Source organism: Sceloporus undulatus, chromosome 1 (genome assembly GCF_019175285.1).
Source record: "Sceloporus undulatus isolate JIND9_A2432 ecotype Alabama chromosome 1, SceUnd_v1.1, whole genome shotgun sequence".
Taxonomy (NCBI): Eukaryota; Metazoa; Chordata; class Lepidosauria; order Squamata; family Phrynosomatidae; genus Sceloporus; species Sceloporus undulatus.
This window is the reverse complement of record NC_056522.1, coordinates 65,651,938-65,674,343: the sequence shown is the minus strand read 5'-3', so window position 1 is coordinate 65,674,343 and position 22,406 is coordinate 65,651,938. Positions and strand designations below refer to the sequence as shown.

Here is a 22,406-nt window from a genome sequence, read left to right as displayed (position 1 = left end):
TCTTCACATATGCTTTCACATATGAAAGCAATCCACATTTATTTGTATTTTATTTTTATTTATTATGGTATTTATACCCCGCCGTTCAGCCCTAAAGGCTACCAGAGCAGCTTACAATTATTATTTTTAATTAGATGGTTCCCTGCCCTCAGGCTTACAATCTAAAAGACATGACACAAAAGGAGAAGGGAATGGTGGTGGGGAAGGGGATGAGGTCCAGTGGTTATTCTCTCCCTTTGAGGCCTGGACCAAAGCAGATAGACTGGATGGAGGGCTCTTCTTCTTCAGACTTTGCAGGCCGAACTCTGCTGGAGTTGCCTGTTCACTCCCTCACAAGCCAAAGGATGACATTTAAAATTCAATTCACAATTTAAAAATAATTTAGATAAGCCTGTTGGAGAAGACTGGTCTGTAAAGCTCGTTTAAATCCAGACAGCGTATTTAGCTGTCAAATCTCTTCTGGAAGATCATTCCACAGTCTAGGAGTGGCTGAAGAAAAAGTCCTCTGGCTGACAGTTGCCAACCTAATTCTGGCTCACTGAAGTGAATGGAACATGCTTGATCAGTCTTCTTATATAATGTGAGAAGATGATTTTCCCCTATTGGCATATTATTACACTCAGACTGAGCCAGAATTTAAGTCTGAAGAATATTTTGTTCAGAGAAGACCTAAAGAATAACAGCCAATTTCATAAGCAGCAATTTTTTTAAAATGTGATTTTCTGGTAAAAAGTAATAGTAGCAGCTATATGTACATGTATCCAGACACACACACATAGAGTAGGCCTTCAGTATCTGTGGACTTGCCATCCCAGCATCTGCGGACAGCAAGCCTGTGGGACAAGGGCAGCAGAGGAAGAAAAGGAGGTGGAAGAAGGAGTAGGCAGAGGATGAGGAGGCAGAATGGTGAGGAAGAGGAGGAGGGAGAAAAAGTAAGGAAGAAGAGCCAATGGAGGGAAGAGTGGCAGAGGGAAGAGGAAGAGAAGGAAAAGGCAGAGGCAGAGGGAGAAGGTGGAGGGAGGAGGAAGAGGAAGCAGCCGCGTGCCACTGTAAGGGCTTCAGGTGGCCGGGGTGGCAAAGTCCCATTGTCCCCAATGGTGGTGCGCCCATGTGCATGTGCCACCATTGAGGACAATGGGACTTGAGAATCCATGGATTTTGGCATCCGCAGGTAGATCTGGACTGGATCCCCCATGGATGCCAAGGGCCAACTATATATACACACAAACATACGCACACACCTCATCCCTCAGTTTTCAGTACTGTGCTTATGAGTTGTGAAAGTTGTGTCTAACAACTTGAAGATGCATAGGAGTCTGCCATACTGCAGTGATTAGTATTTTACTTTGCATAAATTGGGAATACTGATACATTAACATTGCAGATTTCTAGCATTGGTCTCTTTATGCAAACCTGCTATAGTCTGTAGCTTAACCCCTATGTTTTTTCAACATTCCCTGGTATACTGCAGTGGACACTTGGTATCCACTGGAGTTTGGTTCCAGGATACCAAAATCTGTGAATGCTCAAGTTCCATTATATACCGTGGTGTAGTAGGATGGTGTCCCATACATAAAATGGCAAAATCAAGTTTTGCCTTGGGGATTCTGGAAAAAAATTTTTTCAAGCCATAGACATTTGAATCCATGGATACAGCAGGCTGACTGTATATGTATATGTAGATTTTAGAATGGTTTCTTATTGTTTTTTGAGATTTTCCGAAACATACTTTTTTGTTTTAGAAACCAATGCTTATATGTACTACTATGTTGTTCTTACAGCCATCTGTGAGTGTTTGCTGGAATTTTAGGTGGTATATTGAAGTTAAGTATTGTCAGAAAGTATTGCTTCCCTTCCCTGGCTGTAAAAACATAATAAGAAGAAATTAAATAACTGGCTGTTTGCTACCCTTTTATGACACTCCAGATATTAATGTTAATCTTTGCTTGAGCCTTGCTCATATCTGCCAAAAACTTTCAAATGTTGTCTCTGCACTGGGCAAAATTACAAAAAAATATGCATTTTTATTGATATTTCATATTTTGCGAATTGTTTTTAAAATATTCTTTGCACAGAAAGTGCAGTGTTTTGTGCATACTTTTTTTCTGCAGAAGTCAGAAAGTTTTCTAGAAAACAATATTTTCTACCACCACCCCTAGTGGAAAAAAAAATTAGGGGAAATATTTTTCTCTCTCTGAAAAAGGATGAAATATTAGAGTAGTTCATAGGACTTACTGTGGATGAGGAAATTAGTAAATATTCCTTAGTTCCCTAGCCTCAAAACTGCTGCCTGAGGTGACTAAGAATGGCTTTGTGCAACAGCAGCAGCAGCAGCAGCAGTTCGCTAAATAACTGTAAGTGGAAAGTAGCATTCAGTAGTCAGGACCATTGTTTTAGCTTAATATTTTTGTGGTGCCTGTCTGTAAGTCTCTCCTTCTTTGCATGAATCAGGGAGAGTCATCGATGAAAGTTGCAGTAATTGGCAATGTCCTTTGGAAGTTGCCATATAGTCAACAGATTGGTTCAAAATGCTATGCTCCTTTTTGAGTGGGGGTAGTTCACACTTTGATCATATTTAAACTTTGTCAGCGTGATTATTATCATACTCTCATAAGACATCTAAGTGGGAGGCATAGTAGTAATTTAGAAAGTTATGCATGGTCTGAAGATTGGATCTGAAGATCAGATTTGGCAGTCGTCACCAATGTGTGAGATACAGCATGCCTAGTAATACACTCTACTTGGGGATACCTTCAAAGAACATCCAGACTGTTGCACTGAAATTGTATTGCTCCAAAGACCATTGCTATTTGCCAGTTGTTTTCCAGATCCAATGCAGGATAGGTTTTTAAGTTTCAAAGCCCTAAATGGCTTGGATCGGGGTATCTAAATGACCATCTATGCCATTATGAACCTGTGCAATTTTAAGAATTTTAGGAATGCCATTTTGAAAATATAATCACCTGTGAAGGCACAACTGAATGGGTACATGAAAGGGTATTTTGTGTTGTCCTTAGATGGTGGAATACACTTCCCTCAGAAATGCAATAATTTCTCATTCTCATTGCTTTTAGGAAGACTATGAAGGCACATCTTTTCAATCTGGCCTTATAAATTGTTTTTCTTATGATGAAGATTTGAATGGGTTTTCAGAGATCCTACTCAGAAAGCCTCAGACTGATATGTGGAAATTAGCTGTGTATGAATGGCTCTTATGAACAGTGAAGGCTGGTGGTTCTCATGACAACAGATGGTGAATATGCTCCAGGTTTTCATATGTACTTTGAACAAGAGGCACAACCTATTTTGGGGATATATTTTAATACCTTGCTTGGCGTCTTCAAAGTTCATACTAGAACTTGGAGTGTATTCTTGACCCCACTGGCTTTCAGAATCACCAGCCTCCAATGCTTCTCAGTGGTAAACTCTGTCATTGAAAGCACACTGAGACTTTAGGATAAGTGGATGAAGCTTTTTTTTTTTAACTACCAGCTGTTCAGAGAATCAGGTTCCTCAAAAGAAGGCTCTAGTCCTTCAGAATTATCTACAAATTATGTGGGAAAGATAAAGGGTTATCTCATTTCCTAGCCATATATTACTTCCCAAGAAATTATCTAGCTTCATCATTTTCTCATCTATATTTGTAATTCAGAACAAGCATCTGCTAGACAGCCTGAACCAAATATTTCTAATCAGCAGTTTTGAGCCAAACGTATCATTTTTTCAAGTACCCAAACTTCCTTGTAGCTAACAGGACCAAAGCTTTCCTGATCAAAAATATGGCCAAGTTCTTTTAGCAACTAGCAAAGTACAGTCACCAATATGCATAGACCTCTCAGTCTCAGGCGCTATACAATTTTTGTTCTGACTGCCCCCAATTGTCTTCCCAGGGAGATCTACCTGGTATCTACCTTCAAAATTTCTTTAGGGGTAGGGGGAGTGTTTTTTGTGGGTCGGGATATAACAAGCATGATTCTCACTCATGCTTTTGAGTAAGACCCTGAGTAATATCATTTCCCACAAGTCACAAATCCACCCCACAACTCAGTAACTTAGTGGGAAGTTACTGAGGGGTTTGACTTGCACTTTTCTACCTCTGACAGTGCAGAGATTTTCTCTCCCCCTCCTATAAGGAGAAGAAAATCCTGTATAACACACATGCACACATCAAACAAAGGCATGTGGTGAATGTGAGGAAAAGCTTTTAAAGAAAAGCTTTTATTCTAAGTAAGCAATCTTATACTAGCAGAAGAAGGAGAAGGAGAAGAAGAAGAAATCTTGCACATGAAGGCACCTTCCTTCAGGCATTACATAAAAGTAGTTATGAGTTACAAAACATTTTATGTCATATTCAGCCAAGATTAAAAAGAAAACAAGCTCTAATGCACCTTCCTAGTCTACTCATGACACAGATAGTGCTCTGGATCTTTCATTGTTCCTAGGATTCTGGGAGTCAGGATGACTTCACCCTGTCTATTAACAAGCTTGCCTGGAGATGATGAGGTAGGCAACACCTCTCCTATCATGCCATCAGTCCGAAAAGTCTCTGAAAGATTCTCTTACCTCCTAGCATTTTTTTTTTAAATAAACTCTCATCTTGGAAATATTTCAAAGTTTTGAGACTTCTGATAAACTGGTCATACCCACTGGGCAATTATCTCTCATGACCTGTTACACCTCTATGGAGATTATCACATGGAGGCTTGCTGTGGGTTAAACACTGGCAAAACATTGCTGAAGCACAAAGGTGTGATAGTCGATCACATTTCTCATTCGTCATTGAAGCATCCCCTCACCTCTCCCATTCAAAGCATTCATGGAGCAGCCATTTCTTTAGAATGGAAGTTCCCATGACTGTGATGCTGACCATCAATAAAACTATCCTAACCCATCATTTTATCAAACATTAGTTTACCAGGAAGAAAGACACTAGCCCTCCACTGTGTTGCCCAGATAATGGAAGAGCCCATTATCACAGAGAGGGACTAAGATTTCCAGTATTCTTTAGCCAGCAAGGTCACCAGCCTAGGCCAGGATCTCATCTGTTGGCATATGGCTTTTTATTCTTGCAAGATTTGAACACTGTTATGTTCCTTCTGCCTTTTTTTCCCTTCATAAAATGGATTTCATTTTCTGAAAACCTTTTGCTCTTCTTGGGGTTGTTACTTGCTATGCTTAAGTCTCTACTGGAATTGCATATATTTTTTGTACCTGTGGATTTTATTTCTGCATTAATTGTATTGTGTAAGTTGTTCTGAGAACAATTTCAGTAAAATGTTCAGTGGCAGTTACAGGACAGCTAATACGCTTAACTGATAAATAAAAATGGACTATAATAAACAGAGAAAATGGAACTTAAACAGCAAATTCAGGAGAGGGCTGGCTTGTTAATTTTTTTTATTTTAGGATGTATGTTTTTTCATTTTAGAAATTACAGTCTCACTGATAATAGGCTGAAGTTTAGAGTAATAAGACTATATAAATGAACAAACAGCACAAGAAATACACAACATAATTAAGAAAAATAAAATATGTAGAAATGTTTGTTTGGATATATGCACAGAGGTTTTCAGTAACAAATGTAGATATTAGGATCAGTAAAGTACATTTGAAGTGAACCTGAGTGATCTTTTGTATTTCCAGATAGCCGAGTGGATTACACTAGGAAATACAGCTGGCCCTCGCCTTATGCGGGGATCCGTTCCGGATCCCTCCGCGTAAGGTGAATTCAGCCTATGCTCAAGCCCCATTGGAAACAATGGGGCTTGTGCACGGCGGCGTGACATTTATCTGGATTTCAGTGAAGCATTTGATAAGGCCTCCTACCACATTTTGATGAACAAACTGATTAAATGTAGAATATATGGGAACACTGTCATATGGATTAACAATTGGTTGGGGAAATGTGCTCAAAGAGTTGTTATCAGCAGCTTTGCTTCAAACTGGAAGGAGGTTTTGAGGGGAGTGCCTCAGTGTTCTATCCTAGGACTCTTCAATATTTTTTATCAATGACTGAGATGACAGGATGGAGAGAATCCTTTTCAAGTTTGCCGATGCCACAAAACTGGGAGGGCTGGCACATTGGAAGATAGAAACAGGATACTGAAAAGCCTAGATAAGCTAAAAAATTGGGCAGAAATTAATAAAATGAAACTCAATGGAGACAAATGCAAAATTCTACATTTAGGCCACAAAAACCAAACATACAGGTATAGGATGGGAACAAGATGGCTCAGCCATACTATATGTGAGATGGACTTTAGGATTATTGTTGATCGGAAGTTGAACATGAGACAGTAATGTGATGCTGAAGCAATGATGGCAAAAGCTATTTTAGTCTGCATTAAGAGAAGCATATGGGCTGTTTGTACACATTTAGCATGCAGGTGTGCCTTTACTGGCCAGATCGGGGCCATGGCCACCACACACCACAGCCCTGATGTGGCCTCCAGAGGGCGGAAAAAGGAGCCACAAAATGCAGCTCCTTTTCACACCCTCTAAAGGGCATCACAACCACAGCGGTGCAGCTTTGTGGCGCCGTTTTGGTGCTGCATCATCTAGATGTGTCATCATGGCATGATGGGGTGGAGTCATGGAATCCAGCGTGTGGATGTGACACTGTGACTCTGCTCACAGGCCAGCACTTTGTGCCAGTCTGTGCTGGGCCATAGTTTCCAAGTTGAGGGAAATAATAGTCCTCCTATATCTTGCACAGGCTGGTCCTCATCTGGAGTGCCTCATTTTGAGAAGAACAAGTTGGAGCAAGTTCAGTGATGGGCAATGAGGATGATAGGCATAGAAAACAAAACATATCAGGAGACGTTAAAGGAGCTGGACATGTTCAGTTTGGTGATGAGAAGATTGAGCTGTAGCATGATTGCACTGCTTAAATATCTCAAGGGCTATCACAGAGAGGAGGGGTAGACCTGTTCTCTGCTGTCCAAGAGGATAGGACCAGGCCTAATGATTTTAAGTTACAGGATGGTTGATTTTGATTGAACATTAGAAGGAACGTCTTGACAATAAGAGTGGTTTGGCAATGGAACAAATTGCCTTGAGAGGTTGGGAGGGGTTCTCCTTCTTTGGATGCCTTTCCCTCCCACCAAAAAGGAAAAAAAAAAAAAAAAAAGAAGAAGAAGAAGAAGAAGAAGAAAGAAAAAAAAGGATAGAGAGCTATGTGCTAGGGATCCTCCATTAAGCAGATGTTTGGATTTGATGGAGATTGACAGACCATAGGGCCTCATTTCTGTGAATCTATTATTCTACAAGTCTATCAATTGCTATTTTCCATGCTGAGTGTTTGTTTTTTCTATGTTCCCCAGTTCTAATAGCCTGGATGGCCTTGGCAATAGGTCTCATGAGCTGAAAATGCTGGTGTCATATGCCAGATCTATTGGGATATAACAACTTCGCATGCTGAGACCTTCTAGTAATGCATGTCTATGGTAGTTTTATTGCTTACTAACAGCCCCTCCTCATTTCCTGTTTACCCCCTTCCCAAAAGCACACCTCAGCTTTTGTCCCTAAAAGTAGAATCGCCATTATCTCATCCACTGTATTTGCTCTGCTAGTGAGATTAAACAATCTCTCCCACTTTCCTGAGTTTCTAACAATTCTCAAGGAAGTGATATTTTCCAACAAGATCACAGATTGGTGAATCGGAAAGCTACCATTCAGGACTTGATCCTGAATGAGTGTGCTGTCCTGGCTTAAAGATGAGGGGGTTAGACCATCCCAACTCTGACAATAAGATAGAGGAGTGGGAAGCCAGGGTTACAATGATCTTTCATGATTCCATCCCTGTGACCGGGTGTCCCAACCCACAGTCTGCAGCCCAAATGTGTATGTCTGAGAGTAGGATTCTCTTGGTGTACCACCCACCTCACTGCCCAACAGTTTCAGGAAAGAAGATAGCTGGAGTTGTCTTGCAGGTTGGTGTTGGAGTTCCACTAACATATTGGAGAACTTCAGGATCCACAACAAGTGGCTCGACTCTTCATGTACTCCATGGCAACCATAAATCTGTCTGTGGTGGTATATGGCCCCACTCATTCTTTACTACACTCTGGACCAGAATTTCTCTACTCTGTGAGATTATGGTGATTCTGACAGGAAGACATTCTCCATAGCTCTATTGACACAGCCAGATTACAATAGGAGAAGTGGGTTAGACTCACCTGAATTTAGAACCTCTAAAAAGAAGGGAGGGCATTAAGATAGTCTCAATTTATATTAGTTAGGTTCATCCAGATGGTTGCCCAGTGCCTTTTGGAGATTTTCTTGTTTCCTCAACAGGGGATTCTGTCAAAACCCTGCTGATTTCTGAACTGGAGAAATGACCACCATTCCTACTGACCATCCCCACTTTTAGAATGGTACCAAACTCCTCACCTGATTTTTAAGATAGATGGCAGTAATGTCAAAAGTAAGGTGGTGACTAGAGTGACACTTGCAGAAAATTTAATGTGTCTGCTACAATCTGGGTTACAGTCTAGAGTATGGTTGTAATGGCAGCAAAATGGTTTTGACATGAAATGTCTGGTGGAGGTGGTTTAATTTTTTTTTTTTAACTTGGCCAGGAAACACTGCCAGAGAGAGTAAAAGTAGTGGTGAATGTGTTTTTGCAGTGAGAGAAGATTCCAATATGGCTAATTAATAGCTGGTTGCCAATATCCCATTTTTGGCTATCCATGAGTTTCTGGATGGAAGCAATTATCTAAATCTAATTCAGTTTGGCTCAAGGCCCAATTGTGGAATGGAGATTGATTTGGCTGTTTTGGTGGATAATCCACTTTGGGAAATGAACAGAGGAAACTTTTAGCAGCTTTTGATACCATAGACCTGCTTTTCTTCTGGGCCCCATCTCTGGGATGGCACTTGGGAGCCTTGTTTTTGCTCACTTTTGAGTCCAAAAGATGATGCTGGGAGAATCCTATTTAAGCCATGATTATTGCCCTGTGAGGCTCCTCAGAGCACTTTTTTTTGTGTGTTTCATGAGCTAGTGCAAGAAGATGTCCAGGGATTTGTGTTTTGGTACCTTACATATTTCACCTTTCCATCTAAAATCTAACAAAGCTGAATTGGTTCTAAACCTATGTGTGGCATCATTTCATGGGCTGGATGAAAGAAACAAATTGAAGGTAGCCCAAACAAAGCAAAAGTTCCCCTTATCAATTGAAAGGTAAACCAGGGAATAGGGATTCACCCTAGTTACACTCTTTTGGATTATTGTTACATGGTTTGTGTGGGCTGGCTTCAAGGAGTTTTCAGAAACTTCAGTTGATTCAAATGCTGTAGCAAGACAGTTGACCAGGATCAACTGTAGGGAACAAATAAGTCTCTTATTGCAACAGCTTCACTGCAAGTCTAACACAATTCAGATTTCTAGTTACAAAGCCCTATGTGATTGGGACCATATCTGAAGGACCCAATTTGAAATTCTATTCCTGCCCAAACATTGAAATTGGTGGGGGAGGCATTTCCCTTGGTTTGGTTTGCAAACCTAGAAGGACTTTTGGTGCCCATAGGCTATAAAATCCTGGACTATCCTCTTCCATGGTCTTCTTCCTCCAGGAGGCAAAAATCTTTCTATCTAGCCAGGCTTTTGAGCAGTTGTGTGAGATGGTATTAAGAACAATGCACTGGTTTTACTGGGGGGGTGGAGGTCGGGGGGGGGGGGGGGAGATGCTCCTCCAGGCACTAACTCACTGCAGGACCTTACAAGCTGAAGTTACTAGAGTAACTCCAGCGAGAATGAGGTAAAAGGGAAACTGATTTTGCCGCAAAAACATTTATTAAAAAGGTAAAAAAAAAAAAAGCAGGCGAAACGTACATGGCAGTTATATTCAGTGCTAGCTGTTTCTCAAAGTAAAGGGGAGGAGAAACTGCATGGAAGCAAAAACTCTTCTCCTAACTAATCTAAAAGGGGTGAAACTAAGCCTAAAGGATTACAGACTATGGGCTGAAATAGACGGCCTGGATGGGGCAGTGTGAAGCCACCCCACCTGAAAATGGATTGAGGCTGTGGCAGCTGCACAACACAGCCCCAATCTGCCATAGTGCTGACTGAAAAAGAAGTGGTTTTCAACAGCTTCTTTTTCAGCCGCAGAAAAGCTGCCTTTAGCGGCTCTTCCATGGCCCCATGGTGGCTTCCCGGCATGTTGGGGGCTTGCAGCATGTAACCGTTACTCCCCCAAGATGCCTGTAAACTGACCCACATGTGGGCAGCCAGTCAGCTGGAAGCTGGCTTCAGAGCACGAGGCATCAAAATGCCACGCTTTGAAATTGCCAAGATGGCAGCCCAAAGAGGTGGTCTGTTTCATCCCTATGACATAGCAATGGACTTTCTTACCTCCCGAAGAGCAGGGAAGCAGGTTTTAGAGAGATACTCTCTGTGTGTCCTTGTATTTAATCTCTTCCTAAGGGGCTGTCTCCGGAAAATGAAGGTAAAACCTTTGAGTGGGCAAAACATGCCCTCAGTGTTATTCTATGAAAAGTTCAAAAAATAAAAACATGTACTTGAAAAGAGCAGAGGTAAATGTTCCCTTCAGGAACTGATAATGACTCTTAGATGGTCTGGGAAGTAGAGAACAATGGGCTGCATACACAAAACAAGAGTAATACATCACAATGAGGGTGTACCAGTTTGAGCCAGTATGGCAGGTCTCCTTTCAGTGGGGGTGAATAAGACATTCATGTCAGGGATTACCTTAACCTTTTTAAACAAGACAGAATCCAAAGATATAGCCATGCTAGTCTACAGAATCAGTAGGTAGAGAGATCTTGTAGTACCTTTGAGACTAAAGAAAGAAGTTGGCAGCATGAGCTTTCTTAGACTTAAGTCTTCTTCCTCCGGTGCATTTTGTGGAGTGCCTGGGTTACCACTCCACCAAATGCATCTGAAGAAGTAGACTTAAGTCTATAAAAACTCATGTGGTAAACAAGACAATTAAGCCCTGACATCAGTGGAACCATTTCCTTATCAGGAGGATAGGAAAGTTGGAGAGAATGTTCAGTTTGCACTTTAGAATAAAGCTTAGCTTCTTTCCTAAGATTTATAGGGTCCAGGCCACTGCCCTGCCTGTCTGGCAAGAGACAGATTTCCTTCCTTACACATCAAAGTCTAATATTCATATTTATTGAGTATTACCTATAATAATGGTGTATAATGGTGGACAGTTGAATTTAATAAATGTTCATTAATATTTTAATTGATGAACTTTTAAATTATTTCTAATTTTATTTGTTTGTTTGTTTGTTTGTCTCCCTCTCTTTTCCAGAACTAGGACTCAGTGTGGCTTCACAATATTAAAAAACAATACAATCAAAACATAGAAAAGTAATTCATTAAAGCAGAATTTAATATTACAATATTAAAATAGACTACTTATTAAAAGAATAAAAATACAGTTAAAAAGATAAAAAAATTAAAACACTTAAAATGATACAGCACCCTAGCTGGTCCTTTAAGAATGTTTTATTTTCAAAAGCCTGCCTGCATAGGAAGGTTTTAACCTGTTGGTGGAAGGCCAATAAGGAGGGGTCCATTCTGGTTTCCCTAGGCAGGGAGTTTGAAAGTCTAAGGGCAACCATTGAGAAAACACTCTCTCATGTCCCCACCAACTGCTGGTGGTGGTGGGACAGAGAGATGGGCCTCTCCAGAGGATCTCAGGGCTTGGGCTGGACCATACAGGGAAATATGGTCTGCCAGATATCGTAGACCTGAGCCATATAGGGCTTTATAGTTCAAAACCAGCACTTTGAATTGAAACAAACTGGCAGCCAATGCAATTCAATCATATTTTGGTAGTACTGTATAAATTGCTCAATTTTGTTTTAGCTTATTGTTATTCGTATTTATATTTTCAGTAATGATATGTACTGTACTGTCTTGGGTTTCAGTTCTGGAAGATGGGTGGGATGTTTACAGTGTGTGCATGCACATGTATATGAATAAATAAATACTAAAATAAAGTATACTTCTGAATGCTACTCCCCACTGAGGAATAAGAGTTGCCCACAGGTTCTGCTTATGGGTTTCTCATAGAAATAATGATGACTATGAGAAATAAGAGTGGCACTGCTGGATTTTCATTCTGATCCAATAGGACTTCTTATGTGCTTCATATATGAGTTTTGGAGATTATAATTCTAATCTTCTCTGCATTGTGTGAATGTCATACCACCACTTTAAAGAGACACTAGTTAAAATAGCTTTCCTATTTCTTCGTTAAGGGGCCAGCTGAAGTTATCCGAAAGTCTAGGAACTGGCACCACTAAGAGATATGTGAATAAGCATTAATGTTCTCTTATTGATCATTTAATGTCTGTACATTTATATTACATTTTCCTTAGCTTTTTAGCACATTCATTGTGCTGCCTTATTCTGGTACCTACCAGTACACAGATGAGCAGGTCAAGCTATTCATCATTATACACTGAAATTTTATCCAGCAATCACATACAGACAAATTGAAGCTATCATCTGTTGATGTCTATGATTGCTTTTTTTTATATAGTTTAAAGAATTCATTAGACACTTCAAAAAGAACAGTGGCTTCTTTCAAACATATATGACGTCTGATGTCCATGTCAAGGAAGGTTAAAATAGCCACATCCCTAGTGACTAGATATAGTGTTTAGATCAAGGGAAGTAATAGTGCCACTCTATTCTGCTTTGGTCAGGCCCCACCTGGAATACTGTGTCCAGTTCTGGGCCCCACAATTCAAAATGGATGTTGAAAAACTGGAGCATGTCCAAACGAGGGCGACTAAAATGGTGAAGGGTCTGGAAACCATGTCCTATGAAGAACGACTTAGGGAGCTGGGGATGTTTAGCCTGGAGAAAAGAAGGTTAAGAGGTCATATGATAGTCCTGTTTAAATATTTGAAGGGATGTCATATTGAGGAGTGAGCAAGCTTGTTTTCTGCTGCTTCAGAGAACAGGACCTGGAACAATGAATGCAAGCTACAGGAAAAGAGATTCTACCTTAACATTAGGAGGAACTTCCTGACAGTAAGGGCTGTTCAACAGTGGAACAAACTCCCTCGGTGCAAGCCCTCACACTGGAGGCGTGGTGGTGGCGGCGCTTCTGCCGCCGAGGAGGAGGAGGAAGGTGGAGCCGGAGGAGGAAGTGGGTTGCCGCTGCCCACCATGAAGATGAGGAGGAGGTGGGTTGGCGCCGCAGCAGCCGCATTAACGGCAGCGGCAATGGCCGGAGCGGGCCCCCGAACCGGAAACAAGGCACGGGTGGGGGCCCAAACCGGACCGGGACCGGGAGGGGCCCCCCGAAACCGTGATTGGCACAGGGGCCGCCAGGTTATGGCAACCCTAGGAGTGCATAATATTATTGAAGATACAAATAACAATACAGTAACTGAGGTTAGAACAAAAAAGGTTCTCAATTCGAGATTGATGGTTTTACTTCTTTATTCTTGGTTTTAAAATTTAGTTTCATTTCTCTTAATGTGTCTATTCTGTTCTGTTTTGTAAGTGCTTTTGGAGTTAGGGCTGAAATGGAATACATTTTTTTTAAAAAGCAAGCAAGGCTGTAATGCTCTCTTGCCCCATTTTAAAATGTAAAATGTGATTTGTATCACAGTGCACTTTTTCCCATGATACATGGCATGTTTCATTTTTATTCATAGCCTAGGGGGTACACCTTACCCACATTAAGACTATAATTCATGAAAGTAGTAAATATCTTTTCTGTTAATTAGTGACTTGCTTTTGTTCAGCAAAGTTTTATATTCTGTCCTACAACAGTGTTCTTTAGTTCTCCAAAGCTTCTCAACAACTATATTTATATTTATCAATATTTACTATTGATATTTAATGAGAGACAAACTACAAAGTGTAATATTACATCCATTATTTCTCTTCAGTCAAGTTAAAAGAAAGATTTCAAGCTAAGGATAGAACAGAACTCCCAAAGAATAAAATGTAATTTTAAATCTATAAAACATAAAGAATTTAATAATTTGGTTCCATACATACTCTTAGGAACATTAGCCATGTAAGTGTCTAACAGTCTCGACAGACCAGCGATAAAGGCCAGCATTGGGGTGGAGTATGCCCCAATTCTACCCCTATACCAGCATGATGCCGGGTGCCCTACTTCACAGCGGGTGGCATGACAGCACTCCTCTGGCACAGCATCCAGATGACACAGCATCAAAGGAGCACCAAAAAGCCACAGTGCTGGCGGCTATGGCTGCCTTTCCGTGGCACAAAAAGGAGCCGCAGAAAGGTCAGATTGAGGGTGCAGCATATAGTTGCCATGGCCCCTATCTCGCGAAGATAAAGACAGCTGCAGGCTGCCTCTTAGGGGCTCTCTGTTTATCCCCTAAGTGATTTGACAGCAACCATGTATTGTGCAAAAACTCATAGCTTTTATTTTGGTGGCTTCAATATTGGTATCACAATCACTTATGCCAGTTTGAACTTTTAAATATACTGTTGCTAGCTTTGATAGTTCTGCGTTCAGCACAGGGTATGGGCTAGATCAGTGGTCCTCTTACTGTGCCCTTCAGGAGATTCTGGATTTCAGCTCTCAGAAGCTTCAGCCATGTTGGCTAATAGTCTGGGATTTTGGCAGCTGAAGTTCAAACTCCTTTAAGGAGCACAATTTGGGGACCACTGGGCTAGACAATCACAGGAGAATATAATGAAGATGAAAAAGCCATAATAGTGGGGAAAAATAGTGCCAGATGTCCAAGCTGGGTTCAGGAAAAGAAAAGACACTAGGACCATATTACAAGCATACATTGGATAGTAGAATGCACGAAAGAATTTCGGAGGAAAACCAGCCTCTGTTCCATAGATTATCACAAAGGCTTTGACTGTGTAGATCCTTGGTTCTCAAATGGTGGTGTGCATACCCCAGGGGGACATGACAGTTTCTCAAGGGGGACATTGACCTCAGGTGCTGAATATCTCACCTTCAAGAGAGGGGAGAGACTTGGAATGCTTTTTCACTGTTTTCTTTAGCTTCAGATTGTGTGCCAAGGTGTGAGAGGGAAAGAGAAGGTAGCAATAGCAAATACATTTCTATATCAGTGCACTTAAGCACTCCCTGAGCAGTTTACAATGTGAAAGCTAATTGCCCCCAACAATCTGGGTACTCATTTTAGCAACCTATGGAAGTATGCAAGGTTCAGTCGACCATGGAGCCCTGCCTGGGATCGAACTCACAACCTTGTGGCAGTGAGAGGCTGTAATATTGGCATTTAACCATTGCACCACCAGGGCTCCCTCAAAATAGTGAATGTTCAGGGTGTGATGGATCGGCTAGGGCTTATGTGTACATGATTAGAGCAAAGATCACTCCATCCCTCTTCACTCACACATTGGAGGGAGGAACAGCGATCATGGCAGCTGTGTGTAGGAGGGTAAAAAATAGAGGTCGCTTAAAACCCAGTTTTCCAACAAAATCAACAGAAAAGTCTCAGTACTTGAGGAGGGTTAAAGAGAATGCTTCCCCCGTAGGCATTGCAAAGCTATGCTGCGACATTGTGAGAATAAGAGATTTTAAGCCTTTTTAAATCCTTTTCCTCCCACAGCACACAAGAGTCACACAAGAGACTCCAGCTTTATGAGTTAGGTGCGGGAGGAATCCAAGGATCACTCCTCCTCTTAACTCTCAAAGCAGACGTCTGTTGTATCAATAGGAGACAGCAGCCTTTAGCTTTGGAAATGAGGGGCACAAGGAATTCAGGGATTCCTCCTCTTTATAACTCTCAAAGTAGGACGCTGATGTGTCAATGGGAGACAGCAGCCTCCAGCTTCATTAGTGGGGGGCAGAAAGCCCTCCCCCCCAACATGCACATGTTGATGTAACACATGGCCAGGGGGAAATGTTTGAGAACCACTAATGTAGATCGTGAAAAATTTTGGATCACTCCTAAAGAAATGGGTGTGCCACAACATTTGATTGTCCTGATGTACCTATACTAAGGACAAAAGGGTATCATCAGGACAGAATACAAAGAAATGGAATAGTTTCCAGTTGGCAGAAGGGGTCAGGCAAGGCTGTCTTTTATGACCCTATTTATTTAACTTATACATTGAACATATCATACATAAAGCAGGATTAGAGTTGGAGGAAGGAGGCGTAAAATTGGAAGAAGGTGCATCAGCAATTTAAGATATACAGATGTCACCATATTACTAGTAGAAAGTAGCAAAGACTTGGAATAATTACTGAAGATAATCAGGGTTTACAGTTGAACATTAAGAAAACAAAAATAATGACCAGAGATTATTTACATTACTTTAAAGTAGATGATGATGACATTGAAATAGTTCAAGAGTTTCCATACCTTGGCTCAGTCAATAAGAATGCAGTCAAGAAATCAGAAGACTAGGACTTGGAAGGGCAGTTGTGAAGGAACTGAACAAGATCCTGAAATGTAAACATACATAATCGAATGTGAAAGTTAGGATTGCCCATGTCATTGCATTTTCCATTTCTATGTATGGTTTTGAAAGGTAGACAAAAAAAAATGGTGATAGAAAATAAAATGATTCAATTGAAATGTGCTGCAGTGGAGTTCTACAGATGCTGTGGACTGCTAAAATGACAAATTGGTCCCAGAATAAATTAAGCCCAAAGTCTCCATAGAAGTCAAGATGACTAAACTGAGACACTGCCATACTTTGGCCATATCATGAAAAGACATGGCTCACTAGAAAAGATAATAATGTTTGGTAAGGTAGAAGGCAGTAGGAAAAGAGAAGACCTCATTCCAGATGGATACACTCACTCAAGGAAACACGACCCTGAGTCTGCAAGACCTGACCAGTGCTCCCGATAATGAAGGAATCTGAGGTCCCTCAGTCATAGGATCACCATAGCCCAAAGTTGACTTGATGGCAGTTAACAACAACATAATGAATGACAAAGACATATAAAAGTGATAAGGCCCTATTCTAAGGCTACATTCTTACATAAAATTGCTCAAGAATAAGTCTTGTGAAACTCAGTGAGACCTCTTCTGGGTAGACATGCATAGAGAGTGCATTGTAAATCTGGTATTCTCATTATTGAGCTACCACGCCTATGATTGTGTAACTAATTAAAATTGATCACAGATACAATATTTATTGACCTTGAACTTTGGAACAAGAATACATTTGTTTGGAAAGCCACTTCTAACATTGACATTTTTCTGTGCCAGTGCTGGGAGTTGTAATTCATTTTCCCTGATGTCAGGGAGCAGGGCATGCTTCAGCATCAGAATTATGTTCTCAACATGATATTTGGCTTAAAAGAAACCAGGACAAAAAGGATGGCTTGCTTGGTTTCTTCTGTTCATGAAAAGAACTACTGCTTGGTCCTCCAGGCAGTTTTTTAATTTAGGGACTAAAGCTGTCCAGCATAGGAATGAGATAACATTAGATTTCAACTCCCAGGAGTCCTTGTCTTTAGCTATGCTGGCTGTACAACATTTTGAGGCTAACATGGTTCTCACAACTAATCTAGTATATGGTGAATTTGTGAGAGAATGAGGAATTGGGTGAAGTGGCTTATGCAAGGTGGACTCTGCTACATATCTCAGTCTTTGTCAATAGGGTTGCCAGACCTTAGGGCCTGAATCTCCAGTTTTTGTGGGAGACAAGGGTAAAATGCTTCAGTTTTGATGGGCTCCAGGCAAAAGGAACAAATTGTGTCTGCTCAGCTAGTAGAGCAGCAGCTTGTTGCAGTTTGCAAGGATTAATTAGTTGCTGCAACTTGCAAAGACTTTCCAGGGGGGAAAAAAGGGAGGGTGATCTCTATATTTATCCAGTTAGGTTCCTCCTTCCCTCCCACTCATTGTAGTACTAGCACTCACACTTCTCTCTGCTCTGCATCCACCTTCTGGCTACAAGCAATAGTATAAATGTCAGTTATCCCATCTTGCAAAGTCAATGAGAGGGAATAATCTTCTCATTTAGCCTGGATGTGAGAACAACCCCTTTAAGCTAAAATGTCTCTCTTAATTTCCAAAAAGGAAAATATGTTCTCAGTCTGTGTGTCTCTCTCTGTGTGTGGCAAGCGGCAAGCAATGAGCAACTGTAGTTGGTGGTAGTCAATGGCACCTAACAATGACACCACCAGGGGCCATTCCTAAGTCTCAGGTTTAGGTCCAGAAACCTCAGGGCCTGGGGTGATCCTGAACTGGCAATGCAATCCTAGCACTATTACTGATGAATCCAGCTGGGACCCCAGATATTAAAATTTCCAGGTTACTAATAATGTTGGTTTGAACCATACCTTGGAAACTTATTTTAAGACTACCCATCTCTTCCCACCCAGTGTATTGTATTTGTTTGAAATTATGTTTTCCTTACATACATGTTGGATAAATTCCCATCATTTCTATCCAATCATGTCTGTTTTCCTCTTTCTATCACCTCTGGCCACCCTTCTCCCCCGTAATAATCAAATAATGCTGACTAAGGCTCCTTGTAACATCCTTGTAACCGGCTTGGGCAGGTCTGTTTGAATTGATTTCAGTTCTAATTCTATCCCATGTGTGTCTTTTAACCATTTCAGAGCAGCTTTGTCTTTGGGCCTTCCGAAAGCTTTGCATTTAGTGGCTTTGTAAATAGACACTTGGCTCTGCATGGAGATGTGATGGTTATGTTTCTAACTGCTGTTAAGATTTTTAGTAGCTGCTTATTTATTCATAAGATGAGTCTGCCTACGTCAGTAAAGAAATAAGATAATAGCGCTCCCAGAACTGAGCTTGGAGGTCATGTACATTTGTGTTCCTAGCAGTAAGTACCAGGTGGGTTTAACTGATAACAATCCAGGAATTTTTTTATCTCTAGGGAGGCAGATGAGAAGCAGCTATTTTGTAAATCAGAACAGAGTAAAGTTTGACTGAAAACCAAAAATGTTTAGGCAAATGTGATGGGAGGCCATTATCTGATTAAGAATTGGAAAGATATTTCCAGAATGCGGGGAAGCAAATTGCCTCTACCAAATTGCCATGTAGAATAGCTGTTGTCATTTTAAAGGAGCAGCTGAAATTTCCCTGGAATTCCTATAAATGAATTCTCCTCCCCCCCCCCATAACTGTACTGACTCAGCAAAAAGTACAGGCTTTGAAAGGTGGGGAGAATATTACGATATTTTATTCTGGGAAGTTTCAGTAGTGAATGGATTCTGAAAACAGTGGAAAGGGGACTGGATGCTTCATATATATTTGTGTGTGTGTTAAGGGGAGGGTTTCTGTGAAGATGACTTAGGAAGAATTAAAAGTGTTATCTGTACTTAGTTTACCAGGAAAGCACAGACAGAGTACAGACGTTCAATGTTTGATGTATTCTTCAAATAAGCTATTTTGCCATGCGTCTTTAGTTAATAATGTAATGCAATTGCAGTGAGCATTGCTATGTTTAGAACTAATAACTGTATTGCTTTTAGATATCGCATACTAGATATTGTTTTCAGAGTTTTCTCTGCACATATGGATGTGATTTTAAAATATAGAAACTATAATTTTGAAATGTATGTAAACCCAGTTCTGTATGAAGAACAAAGAAGGAAATGTAGTGATCATTTTTTCTATGTAGAATTCTAAATTTCTCATTTGCCATAATCCTAGAATAATTCATACAGTATATTCTTCTGAAGACAACCAGAATCCTGCAGGAATATCAATCATTATTCCTTTATAATTGAATGGCATCCATATAATTGCTGTATCATGCTGTAATTTAAGTTCTCTTTGGACACTGGACACATTTCCCCTCATGACTAAATATATAATTAGCTTTAAAACTGCAGTGTAGTACAGTATGTGTATCCATTCTGAGATATATTGGCTAAAATATTTTTGACCTTTTTATAAGAATATTTGTTTAACAAAGCCCGTCTGTATTAATTCTCTCTGTGCATGAGAAATGTTTGGACAAAATTATCTAAAACAACCTTTTTGGTGATAATGAAAATCTACTTCTGATGGTAAAATGCTCAGTTTGTGTCTCACTGTTCCTTGCATCAATTTACTGTGACAAATTCTCATTATTCTCATTTAATACATGGGCAACTGAGTCTTAGCTAGTGACTGGCACAGGGCCATCCACCTAATCCCTGACAAACTAACATTTAATCCATGTTTCTACTTATTAGACAGCACCAGCTTTAAATGTTTCTAATTTTATGTTGAGCATTAACATATGTGTTAATGTGCTTTCTACAAAAACTTTACATGAGGATTTTGGGACTTTCTTAAAAATAACCTTACCTGTGCTGTTCAAAATAAATGGTAGTAGTATTTAGTCTGGTTAAGGGCCTTCATTTGATGTGGAATATTGGTTGATATAGAAGTAATATTGCTTTTCCTTTCTAATTTTATTCTCTTTATAATCCTTAAGTGTATAAGGGCTAGGGTTCCAAATGTCTCTGTAAACCAGTTTTCATGTTTTAGGTAGTGTGTATGTTCTTTTCAGTTCATAGTAATCACTTTAGTCAGAGTCAATCAATGTAAAACAAACAGTAACATAGCCCGAAAAACCCACAAAAAAACAAAACAGTAACTTTTATTGAGAAACATAAAGAAATAATGTATCTTGTGTTGAGTTACCCTCAAGTTTAGTATGGTTAGATTAAAATCAAACACTCGGCAAGCTTTTAGGCACTCTTTATCCCACTCCACATCCTACTCGTAGTAGAACTTTCAACCAGATCCTCAACAAGACTAGACCAGACCAACTGACACAACTCTGCATTTTTACATTCCCCCTCTTACCAGGATGCTCTGTCCATCAAACTCAGCTGGATTGGGTTTTGCTCCTCCTCCGTTGTCCATTGCCTGGCATCCAGCTCTCAAGCTGCTCTTCACCCCAACATAATTAGCTTCTAAAAACACTTTGTCACAGATGATAATGATGTTGATGAAGGTAATATTTATTTATATCCCGCCCTTCTCCCAGGGCTGGGACCCAGGGCGGCTTACAAATTTAAAAAACACCATACAGTTAAAAACATACAAAAATAGTATATTAAAATAGAATTAAATTACTACAATAAGTAAAACAAATTTCATGCTAAAATCAAGTACTTTAAAAGATTAAAATGCTTAAAATACAGTAAAACAATATAACAACACCCGATCACATGCCTTAAAAACTTTCTGTTTTAAAAGACTGTCTAAAGTAGGTCTTAGCCTGCCAGCAGAAGGATAACAAGGAAGGGGCTATTCTGGCCTCCCTGCCCAGGAGGGTAGTTCCAGAGTCTCGGGGCAGTCACAGAAAAGGCTCTCTCTTGTGTACCCACCAACCATGCTTGTGATGGTGGTGGGAAGGAGAGAAGGGCCTCCCCTAAGGACTTCAGAGCCCGGTCTGGCTCATATAGGGAGATACAGTCTGCCAAATAGCCTGGACTTGAGCCATATAGAGCTTTATAGGTCATCACCAGCACTTTGCATTGTGTCTAGAAACAGACTGGCAGCCAGTGCAGCTGTTTCAACAGGGGTGTTGTGTGATCTGTATAACCTGCCCCTGTTAGCAGCCTGGCTGCAGCTCTTTGGACTAGCTGAAGTTTCTGAACAATCTTCAAAGGCAGCCCCATGTAGAGCGCATTACAGTTGTCTAAGCATGATGTAACCAAGGCATGTACCACTGAGGCCATATCTGGTGTCTCAAGGGCCAGGTGCAATTGGCGCACAAGTTTTAATTGTGCAAAAGCACTCCTGGTCACCTGGGCCTCCAGGTTCAAAGCTGAGTTCAGGAGTACCCCCAAACTCTGAACCTGCATCTTCATGGGGAGTATGACCCCATCTGACACAGGATGGGTCCCTATTCCCTAATCTGCCTTCTGACTCACCAAGAGCACCTCTGCCTTAGCTGTATCCAGTCCATTACTGATGATAGACACTGGTTTAGGACCAGAATAGCCTCCTTGGATTGAGGTGGAAAGTAGTAGTACAGATTAGTGTCATTGGCACATTGATGACACTGCACTCCAAAACTCCAGACGACCTCCCCTAGTGGCTTCGTGTATATGTTAACACAGGCTAATGGTTAGCACAGGCTAATGGCCAGGAGGTCAAGCAGGAGTCCCCCAGCACCACCTTCTGGGTTTGCCCCTCCAGGAAGGAATGGAGCCACTGTAAAGTCCCATCCCAGAGAGAAGGATACCATAGTTGATGGGATCGAAAGCCGCTGAGAGGTCCAGGAGAACCAACAGGAACACACTCCCCCTGTCCAGTTCCCTGCATAAGTCATCCATGAAGGCAACCAAGGCTGTCTCTGTTCCATAGTCAGACATGAAACCAGATTGAAATGGATCTAGATAATCCATTTCATCCAGAAACCCCTGGGGTTGGAAAGCCACCACATGTTCTAAAACCTTGCCCAAAAATGGTACGTTGGACACTGGTCGATAATTATTCATTATTGTGGGATCCAGGGATGG

At 40.8% G+C, this 22,406-nt stretch overlaps 1 protein-coding gene across 1 annotated transcript in view; it reads left to right on the top strand.

Annotated features, from left to right (window-relative positions):
* Window positions 1-22,406, top strand: part of FMN2 (formin 2) — a 241,492-nt gene that overhangs the window by 29,531 nt on the left and 189,555 nt on the right.